This window comes from Mastomys coucha, unplaced genomic scaffold (assembly GCF_008632895.1).
Source record: "Mastomys coucha isolate ucsf_1 unplaced genomic scaffold, UCSF_Mcou_1 pScaffold10, whole genome shotgun sequence".
NCBI lineage: Eukaryota > Metazoa > Chordata > Mammalia > Rodentia > Muridae > Mastomys > Mastomys coucha.
The window spans coordinates 4013611-4024135 of NW_022196892.1; positions in this window are offsets into that span (position 1 = coordinate 4013611).

Consider the following 10525-nt stretch of genomic DNA (forward strand, 5'->3'; position numbering starts at 1 on the left):
GCACACACGCACACACACACCATATATAAAGAAATGAAAGTTTAGATTTTTTTTTTAAATAATCAATGAGACTATAAAGGAATTAGTCTTGAAATGTTGAATTTCTACTTTTCTACTTTCTAAATTGATTTTATGTTCAAGGGTGTTTTGCCCACACATGTGTCCATGCATCATGTGAATGCCTAGCAGCCAGGGAGACCAGAAGAGGCATTGATACCCCTGGGACTAAAGTTGTGAGTGGTCTGGTAGATGCTGGGGAATGGAACCTGGGTCTGCTGAGCCACCTTTCCATCCCCTCTGTAGTGTTGTTGTGGCTTTGTTTTGATCTGTGTACTGAATCTCACTCAGCACCTCGGGCTGGTCTCAATATCGAAATCTTCCAATGTCAGCCTCCCAGACTCTGACGTCACAGGAATGGACCATCACCCTCAGACTCCCAGCCTTCCTCCTCCTCGTTCATTTTTTAAGTAATATACAAGAAATGGGTTTGAATTCGTTCTCACCTACTTCCCCCTTCTTCCCCCTATCTGTCTGCCACCATGTACCCTTCTGCCTACCTCCAGTCGACACCTCTCTGGTGTCATGTGACATGTGTGACAAATGTTCTGTCACCACCATATCCACACTCACCCACATATATATAAATATTAAAGGCTGGGATCTGCGTGTGGGAGAGAACATGTGTCTCTCTGAGCTGACTCACCTCACTTAATAGGACAATTTCTAGATCCATTTACTTTCCAGTCAATTTCATAACTTCCTGCTTGTCTGTGGTTGAACAGAATTCTGATGTGATATGTACCACATTTGTATTAGCTGTGCATCTGTTGATAGACATTTAAGTTGATGCCATTTCTTTGCTATAATGAATAGAGCAACCATACAGATGGATATTCAGGTGTCTCTCTGGTAGGATATAGGCCTCTGAGTCTAAGTGCAGCTTGGCACAGCTGGGTCATATGGTAGCACTGTTCTTAATTTGTTGAGAAACTTTCATACTCCTTTTTATGATGGCTGCATCGGTTTCCACTCCCACCAGCAGTGGGTGTAAGTGCTTCCCCGCATCCTTGCCAGTATTTCTTGTCATTTAGTTCTTCTGAGGGAGCCATTCTGATCTGGGTGAAATGGAATTTCAAAGTGCTTTGAATTTGCATTTTCTTGATGGCTAAAAATGTTGAGCCGTTTTAAAAATATTTATTGGACATTTGTGCTTTTTCTTTTAAAAACTGTTGATTTCAGTCATTCTTTGTCTGATTAGCAGGGGGTTGCTTTTATTGTTTTGTTTTGTTTTTGTTTCTGTTTAATGTTCTCCTTTTACCATTCTTTTTTAAAAAATATTATTGCATTTATTCATTCATTAATTCATTTACTTATTTTGTGCCTGTGTACTGTGCATGAAGGCATGCATGACTCTGTGTGGTTGTGAAAGTCAGAAGACAACCTGAAGGACTTGATTCTGTCTTTCTACAATGTGGGTCCCAAGGATTAAACTTAAGGGAATCGGGCTTGGCAGTCATGCTTAGGAACTGAACCACCTCACCAGCCCTAGAGTCCTTTATATATTCTGAGTGTTGCCTGTCTAGAGAACAGCTGACAAAGAATTCTTCCCATTCTGTGGGCTGCCTGTTCAACTTGCTAATAGCTTCCCTTGTGCGGATACTTTCACTTCTATGTGGTCCGTCCTGTCAGCCCTTGGAGCTGTCTCCTGTGCTGTGAACTGACCCCTGTTCAGGAAGTTCTTATTTCTCCTACATACTGAAGTGTTCTAATTTTCTTATTAAACACTTCTCTCTCTAGAAGCTGAAGGACTCACATCCCAGCTGATACTTAAACAAACTTACCCATATCCCTCTTGTCCAAATTTCAAAAAAGGCTGGAAAGGCTTTCAGATCATCTTTTTTTCTTTAATTAACGTTGGCAAAATGTCTATAACACTAAATTCACAATTGTAGAGTTATAAAGTATGCAACCCAGTGGCTTTTAGTACATTGGCCTCCACATCAATGCCTCTGAAGAAAACCCTGTCCATAGATGTTCACTCCCAGCTGTTTCTCCCCTTGCTGACAGCCAGTGATGGCCTTTTGTCCATCATCAGCAATTCTTATCAGTGAAACCGTGCTACCTGGGATTTCCATCTGGTTTCTCTCACTCATCATTTTTACAAAGTCCATCTACACTGTAGTATTTGTCAGAATTTTGTTTACATTCCAAAGTGAATGTAAACAAAGTGGACAAGCCAGCTCTGTACAAGTTTAGCATCTCACCACTTGGTGGATCTTGTTGCTTCAAGCTTTAAGGTATTACAAATAATGCTGATGTGAATAAAAGTTTTGGGGGGGAGACTTGGGATTTTGTAGTTGCTGCTGCTGGTGGTTTGAATATGCTTGGCCCCATGGGAAGTGGCACTATTAGAAAGTATGGTCTTGTTGGAATAGGTATGGCCTTGTTGGAGGAAGTTTATCACTGTGTAGGCAGGTTTTAAGGGTCTCCTAGTGCCCAAGCTTCATCCAGAGCAGAAAGCAGTCCCCTCCTGGCTGTCTTTGACCAACACATAGAACTCTCAGCTCTTTTTCCAGCATCATGTCTGCCTGCATGATGCCATGCTTCCCACCATGATGATAACGGACTAAAACCTCTGAAACTGTAAGCCAGCCCCAATTAAATGTTTTCCTTATAAGTATTGGCTTGGTCATGGTGTCTGTTCACAGCAATGAAACCCTAACTAAGACACTACTGCTGCTGTTAATACTTTTTGTTTTAAAGTTTGGCTTTGGTTTTCGATAAGGTCTCACATATCCCAGGTTAGCCTCCATATCAAAATGTTGATGAAGGTAGCCTTAAATTTCTGATATTCCTTCCTTAACACCCAACCTGGCTTATACAACACTAGGGATCAAATACAGCATGGACCATGGTAGGTAAACAGTCTATTTGCCAAGCCTGTCAGTTCTCTTGAGCTTGTGGCTAAGTGGAATTACTGATCACACGGTAGTTCTTAGTTGGTCGGATTGATGTATCACCAAAATGCTGTGGAAGCTGCAACGCATCGTGTCCTCTCTCCATCTCTCATTCCACATCTTCTAGACTTCCCCTCAACGTAAATCACTGAGGGCAGTTGCAATAGTTTCCAGCCACATTCTGCCACTGCTCTTGTCATGCTTGGATGTTCAGGATCACTATAGGTCAGTCAATTCTTAACTCAGGGTATAAAGCTCTCTATCTCATAGCCCACCCAAGCATAGGCTGCAGATTGATCCGCCATCTTTGTAACTCAGTAACAACTTGTGAGTCCCTACCCTCGCACCATTGGCCAACCCTGGAGTAAGGAAACCAAAATGAAACTTTTCTCCAAGTGTGGTAGAGCACATCTTTAATTTCAGCACTCAGGAGGAGGCAGATCTTTATGAGTCTGAGGCCAGCCAGCTCAGCCTACAAAGTGAGATCCGGACTGACCAAAGCTACACGGTTAGATCCTGCCTGGAAAACAAACGAAACTTTAATTTCCTTCCACACCTGTTTTGTAGAGGCCATCCTTCAGGTTTGGAAATCCCATCTCCTGTAGTATCTGGCAGATGTTTGGTTTTTTTGTTTGTTTTTGTCTTTGATATTATTTTTGAGATTATATCTTGCTCTCTTTCAAATCCATAGCCTCGTTCATTAATTGATGTTACATGCAGATGTATACATCTATATACACATACACAACCCTAAAGGCAACCTGTGCAGTCTACATACTGTTACTTGTGTGGTTATTTTCAGAGCTGACTATGGGGTATTGGATAACCACTTGGCATCTTCTTCCCTGGGGAAAATGATTTCCCCACTCTCAGTATTCCTTAGTTGGCTGAAGGATTTTGTGTAGGGTTGAGACCTGGTGGGCTCCCCACCCCAATCAAACCACAGTTTCCTAGAATAGTGCTTCACTCTCCATGCAGTGAGCTCCTTAAGCTGCATAGTGTCTATCTGTGCTGCACAGCTTGTAGCCATTTTGTGTATCTTAGATTGTGTTTGTATCTACGCATACTCTCTCCACAATTCACACGCTTTGTGTACAGTGAGCAGCAGACAAGGTGAGCAGAAATGGAGTCAATTAGTTAATAATGAGCTACAAGCTTGAGCTTACATTTCATGGGACATTCCAGCTGCCTCACCCCATCCCCAACTCAGGGACAATGGAGATTTCTCCATCCTGTGAAATGGGGGACAGTGCTGACATGTGATGAGCCTTCCAGATAACACTATGAAGTTCGTAGATTACCAAAAAAAAAGTTGTAAAGACCTAGAACAACACAATTTGTCTCCACATATCTTCTGTCTCTCTTGTCACAGACAAGTGCTGTGTACAAAGACACTCAGGCAACACCAGCAGTTGTGGTATTCATCCCATACTTACCTCCCAGCCTTGAGAAGGCTGAGCACCAGGACACCTCTGCTTCTGCTGTGCTTGCCAGTATTTTGTACATGTGACATATCCATTTGTTTTCCTGATGTGTTTATAGCTGTATCTTCTCAAAAGTTGATGAGATGCAAATACTCTCTTGTCTGTGTAGGTTCTTCCCCAAAAGTATCTTCAAAATATTTATGGAGACAGGGAGGTGCCACAGGCCTGTTTTTCAACCGAATGAGTTCATAAGTAACAAATCAACAAGATACCCACCTAGCTGTCATCTCCTAAGTGGACCTCCTGTGTGGAAACTTGCTGAGTTTTCCCTAGCTAGCAACCCTCCCTAGGATGAGGGTGGGGCCACAGCCAAGGCCTCTTGAAGTGAGAAAATTGGGGATCAGGGCCACATTCTCAGCAGGTGCCACAGATAGAATCAGAGCATTTCAACCAGCTGACTGCCAAAGTCCTTTCTCTTAATTCTGATCCTGTGACTCCAAAGGATGTGAAACATCATAAGCCCAACATGAAAGTGGGCAAAGGGGTCTCAGAAAAACTGGTGTCAGAAAAATCCTAGTGAGAAGCAGGGGCTGTGAAATGCCTGTGGCTATAATACAGCCAACTGGGGTCCTTCCCTGGGCAGGACCAGGAAGCTTCACTTTGCCTAAATAAGTAACAACTGCCTTTAGAACTGTCAGGCCACCCAATTCCCACTCCCAACCCAATATGTGTGAATAGTAGTAAAATCTGGTGTGGTTATGCAGTCTTACAACTGTTGAACGAATGTTCAAGGAATGTTATTCTGTGAGGAACACCAAACCTCACGTGGGATCCTTTTGGTCTGTTGGAAGGAGATTTAACTTACACAGTTGACTGTTAAGAATGCCATATATCCACTTATCAGAGAGTGTATACCATGTGTGTTCTTTTGTGATTGGGTTACCTCACTCAGGATGATATTCTCCAGATCCATCCATTTCCCTAAGAGTTTCATAAATTCATTGTTTTTAATAACTGAGTAGTACTCCATTGTGTAAATGTACCACATTTTCTGTATCCATTCCTCTGTTGAGGGACAACTGGGTTGTTTCAAGTTTCTGGAAACAACCAACAAACCACAAGAAACTCAAGAAGAAGGAAGACCAAAGTGTGGATACTTCGATCCTTCTTAGAAGGAGGAACAAAATACCCATGGAAGGAGTTGCAGAGACAAACTATGGAGCAGAGACTGAAGAAAAGACAATCCATAGACTGCTCCACCTGGGAATCCTTCCCATATTCAATCTCCAAACCCAGACACTATTATGGATGCCAGCAAGTGCTGGCTGACAGGAGCCTGATATAGTTGTCTCCTGAAAGGCTCTGACAGTGCCCAACTAATACAGAAGTAGAGGCTCACAGCCATCCATTGGACTGAGCACAGGGTCCCCAATGAAGGAGCTAGAGAAAGGACCCAAGGAGCTGAAAAGTTTGCAGCCCCTTAGGACAAACAGCAATATGAACTAACTAGTACCCTCAGAGCTCCCTGGGACTAAACCACCAACCAAAGAGTACACATGGTAGGACTCATGGCTCCAGCTGCATATGTAGCAGAGGATGGCCTAGTCGGTCATCAATGGGAGGAGAAGCCCTTAACCCTGTGAAGGTTTTATGGCCCAGTATAGGGAAATGCCAGGGCCAGGAAGCAGGAGAGGGTAGGTTGGTGAGTAGGGAGGGAGAGAAGGGAGGGAACAGGGTTGTTTTTGTTTTTGTTTTTTCCAGAGAGACAACCAGGAAAGGAGATATAATTTGAAATGTAAATAAAGAAAATATGTAATTTAAAAAATGCCATATATTTAGGAAGACCATTGTATTTGCTGCAGACACTCTGTCTTCTGGACAGACTAGTAGTTAGTTACTAAGTGTACGGTTAAGCTGGACATGGTGATCCAAGTCTAGAGTTCCAGGACTTCAGAAATGGAGGCAGGAGGATGATGAGTTCAAAGCCAATTCTGAATTACATAGTGAAACCCTATCTCAGCAAACTGAATAATTAAACCCTCAAAAATGTGGTTTAAAAACTACATCTTTATTAAAAACTTTTAACATTACCTCCAACAATATTATTAAAATTTGATTAATTCTTATCACTTTCCTAACGTGAAAATCAAATGTCGCTTATGCCTAAGCATTCAACATATTAAAAACATCAATCCAAGTATAATATTAAAGAGAGCACACATGCCCGGGTTCTCATACCCTTGCTGAGGTGTCAGAATAACAGTTCCCAACGATATCCACATTTTAGTTCCTAGAACTTGTGACTTTGTCACCTCAAAGGGAAAAGGGCTTCGCAGTTGTGGATGTGTGGTTTCTGGTATAGGACAAACATGAGATGACCTGAGACGTCTAATGTGATCATAGTGTCCTTACTAAGAGAAACAGTAGGTTAATGTGAAAAGGAGAACTGGAGAGGAAAACTGGGGATCGGGGATGAGTATGTGCAGCCTTCAGAATCAGGAAACCTCTTCCAGCGTTGTCCAGTAGAAGGCAGCCCTATACACAGCTGGATTTAATCTTGGTGAGTTTGGACTTCTAGAATTATGATGTAGGTTTGTATTGCTTTACACCACAGACAGTGTGATAATTTGTTACAACAGTGCTAAGAAACTTCCAGAACAACCTATCTAAATCACATAATAATCCCATTGTCAATTCTGACTGAACGTTAAGGTATAACATGACATTGCTCTTAAAGAGAAGTAGCTGAGAAGATGGCACAGTGTGTAACACCACCCCCACCGCCCTGACCTCCACACTTGCTGCCCAAACTGATGCAGTGGGGTGCATGCAGGGGGCCCGGGTAGTGCTTAATGTAAAAAGCTGGATGCTGCCCTGGCAAGCATCTGTAATCCCAGCACTCCTGTGAGGAGATTGGAGGCAGGGATAAGAGGATCAGCCACAACCCGCTGTCTAACCTGGAGTACACTGTACAGCGGCAGAAACAAGAGAGACCCTGTCTCAACACGTTTGGCAGGTGAGAACTGACTCCTGAAATTTGTCCTTTAACAGTCACACACGGAGTACACACAATACATTGTTCTATTTATTTTATTTTAAGGAGTTGTGGCCTTTTTAAATCATTAATCTCCAAGAAGACTAAACCTGTCCTCTTGCGACAGGAAGAGGAAGAAATGAAACAGAAGGTGAGACATGTAGCTGGATCTTTCTGAGACTCTGCAGCACCATCTATAAACATGAGGTTTTGGCAGTTCAAAGGCTGTTGTAGCTCTATGCACACCCTGCCTCCTTGGGGTCTGCTTTCATGACAAAAACACATTCTCTTAAACAGAAATCAGACAGAACAACAGAATTTGGATCGACTCAAATCTTGGTTCCAATCTCAAGAAAATCATTAAAGGGGAAATTCGCTGTTGACAGATCACTTGCAAAGAGGTCTTCTCCCACCCCCTGGAGTGCAGCGACAACAGCAGGATAGAGCCCCCTTCTCTCACCCCAGCTCCACTCTCCTAGTCTGCTGCTCCCCTGTGCACTCCAAGGCTCAGCCTTTAAAATTCAATCTTGACAGTCTAAAGTAAGTGGCAGGGATGCTGCTAAATATTACGTGATACTCAGGCTAGTCCCCACAAGAAAGAGTTCTTCACAAAATATCAGATTCCCCAGGTGAAAACCCCCTGGAGGTTCTCTCAAAGATACTTTTGCAGTTAATGAAGCAACAGAGCTCGCACTCCCACCCAGCCCCGCCCAGTAATGAGGGGAGAGCCTGAGATCATCATCCCAGTCCATAAAGCCGGAACTCAGGAGACAGAAGCCAGGTGATTGTCATGAATTTAAGGAAAGCTTAGGTTTCAGAGGAAGTTCCACGCAAGCCGGAGCTAAAGAGCAAGACATCTGAAATTTGTTTTTTGGTTTTTTTGTTTGTTTGTTTTTCCCTTGGATATTTCCTCTATTTACATTTCAAATATTTTCCCCTTTCCAGGTCTTCCCTTCAGAAATCCCCATCCCATCCCTCCTCCCCCTACCTCTATGAGGGTGCTCACCCACTCACCCACTCCCATCCTCCCACCCTGGCATTCCCCTACACTGGAGCACTAAACTCCCTCACCCCTGAGGACCTCTCCGCCCACTGATGTCCAACAAGGCCATCTTCTGCCACATATGTGGCCAGCACCATGGGTCCGTCCATGTGTATTCTCTTGTTGGTGGTCCAGTCCCCGGGAGCTCTGGGGGGATCTGGCCTGTTGACAAGGCTGCTCCCTCCATGGGGCTGCAAACCCCCTCAGCTCCTTCAGTCCCTTCTCCATCTCCTCCATCGGGGACTCCATGCTGAGTACAACAGTTGGCTGCTAGCTTCCACCTCTGCATTTGTCAGGCTCTGGCAGAGTCTTTCAGGAGACAGCCATATCAGGCTTCTATCAGCAAGCACTTCCCAGCATCCACAATAACGTCCAGATTTGGTGGCTGTATATGTGATGGATCCCGGGTGGAGCAGTCTCTGGATGGCCTTCCCTTCAGTCTCTGCTCCACACTTTGTCTCCATATTTCCTCCTGTGTGTATTTTGTTCACCCTTCTAAAAAGCACTGATGCATCCACATTTTGATCTTCCTTCTTCTTAGACTTCATATGGTCTGTGAATTGAATCTTGGGTATTAGGCCAATATCCACTTATCAACGAGTACATACCGTGTTTGTTCCTTTGTGACTGAGTCACCTCACTCAGGATGATATTCTCAAGCTCCATCAATTTGCCTTGGAATTCCATGAAGTCATTGTTTTTAGTGGCTGAGTAGTGCTCCATCGTGTAGATGTACCACATTTTCTGTATCCATCCTCTGTTGAGGGGCATCTGGGTTGCTTCCAGGTTCTGGCTACTATAAATATGTCTGCTATGAACATAGTGGAACATGTGTCCTTATTACATGTTTGAGTATCTTCTGGGTATATGCCCAGGAGTGGTATAGCTGGGTCCTCAGGTAATACTATGCCCAATTTTCTGAGGAATCTCCAGACTGATTTCCAGAGTGGTTGTACCAGGTTGCAATCCCACCAAAAATGGAGGAGGGTTCCTCTTTCTCCACATCTTCACCAGCGTCTGCTGTCACCTGGGTTTTTCATCTTAGCCATTCTGACTGGTGTGAGGAGGAATCTCAGGGTTGTTTTGATTTGCATTTCCCCTATGACTAAGGATGTTGATCATTTCTTTAGGTTCTTCTCAGCCATTCTAGTTTCCTCAGTTGAGAATTTTCTGTTTAACTCTGTTCCCCATTTTTTAAATAGGGTTATTTGGTTCTCTGGAGTCTACCTTCTTGAATTCTTTGTATATATTGGATATTAACCTTCTATTGGATGTGAGATTGGTTTCCCCAATCTTTCCCCAATCTGTGGTTGCCATTTTGTCGTGTTGACAGTGTCCTTTGCCTTGCAGAAGCTTTGCAGTTTTATGAGGTCCCATTTGTTGATTCTTGATCTTAGAGCATAAGCCACTGATGTTCTGTTCAGGAACTTTTCCCCTGTGCCCATGTATTGGAGACTTTTCTCCACTTTCTCTTCTATTAGATTCAGTGTGTGTAGTTTTATGTGGAGGTCCTTGATCCACTTGGACTTGAGCTTTGTACAGAGAGATAAGAATGGATTAATTTGCACTTTTCTACTGTTGACCGCCAGTTGAACCTGCACCATTTGTTGAAAATACTATCTTGTTTTAAAGAAAAAACAAAACAAAACAAAACAAAAACAGGGACTGGAAAGGTGGCTCAGAAGTTAAAAGCATGTGCTGCTCTTCCAGAGAACCTAGTTTCTTGACCCAGCACCTACATCAGGCAGTTCACAGCCACTTGTAACTCCAGTCTGAGGGGCATCTGCCGCCTCTGGCCTCTAAGAAACTGTTCCTGTGCCCACAATGCATACAAAGTGAAGGAGAATCAGCCAGATGGTGGTACTCACCTTAAATTCCAGCCCTCTGGAGGCAGAGGCATGCAGATATGTGAGTTCCAGGACAGCCAGAGCTACACAGAAAGAACTTGTTTCAAAAAATCAAAAGAATAAAAAGAAGAGGAGGAGGAGGAGGAGGAGGAAGAGGAGGAGGAGGAGGAAGAAGAAGAAGGAGAAGAAGAAGAAGAAGAAGAAGAAGAAGAAGAAGAAGA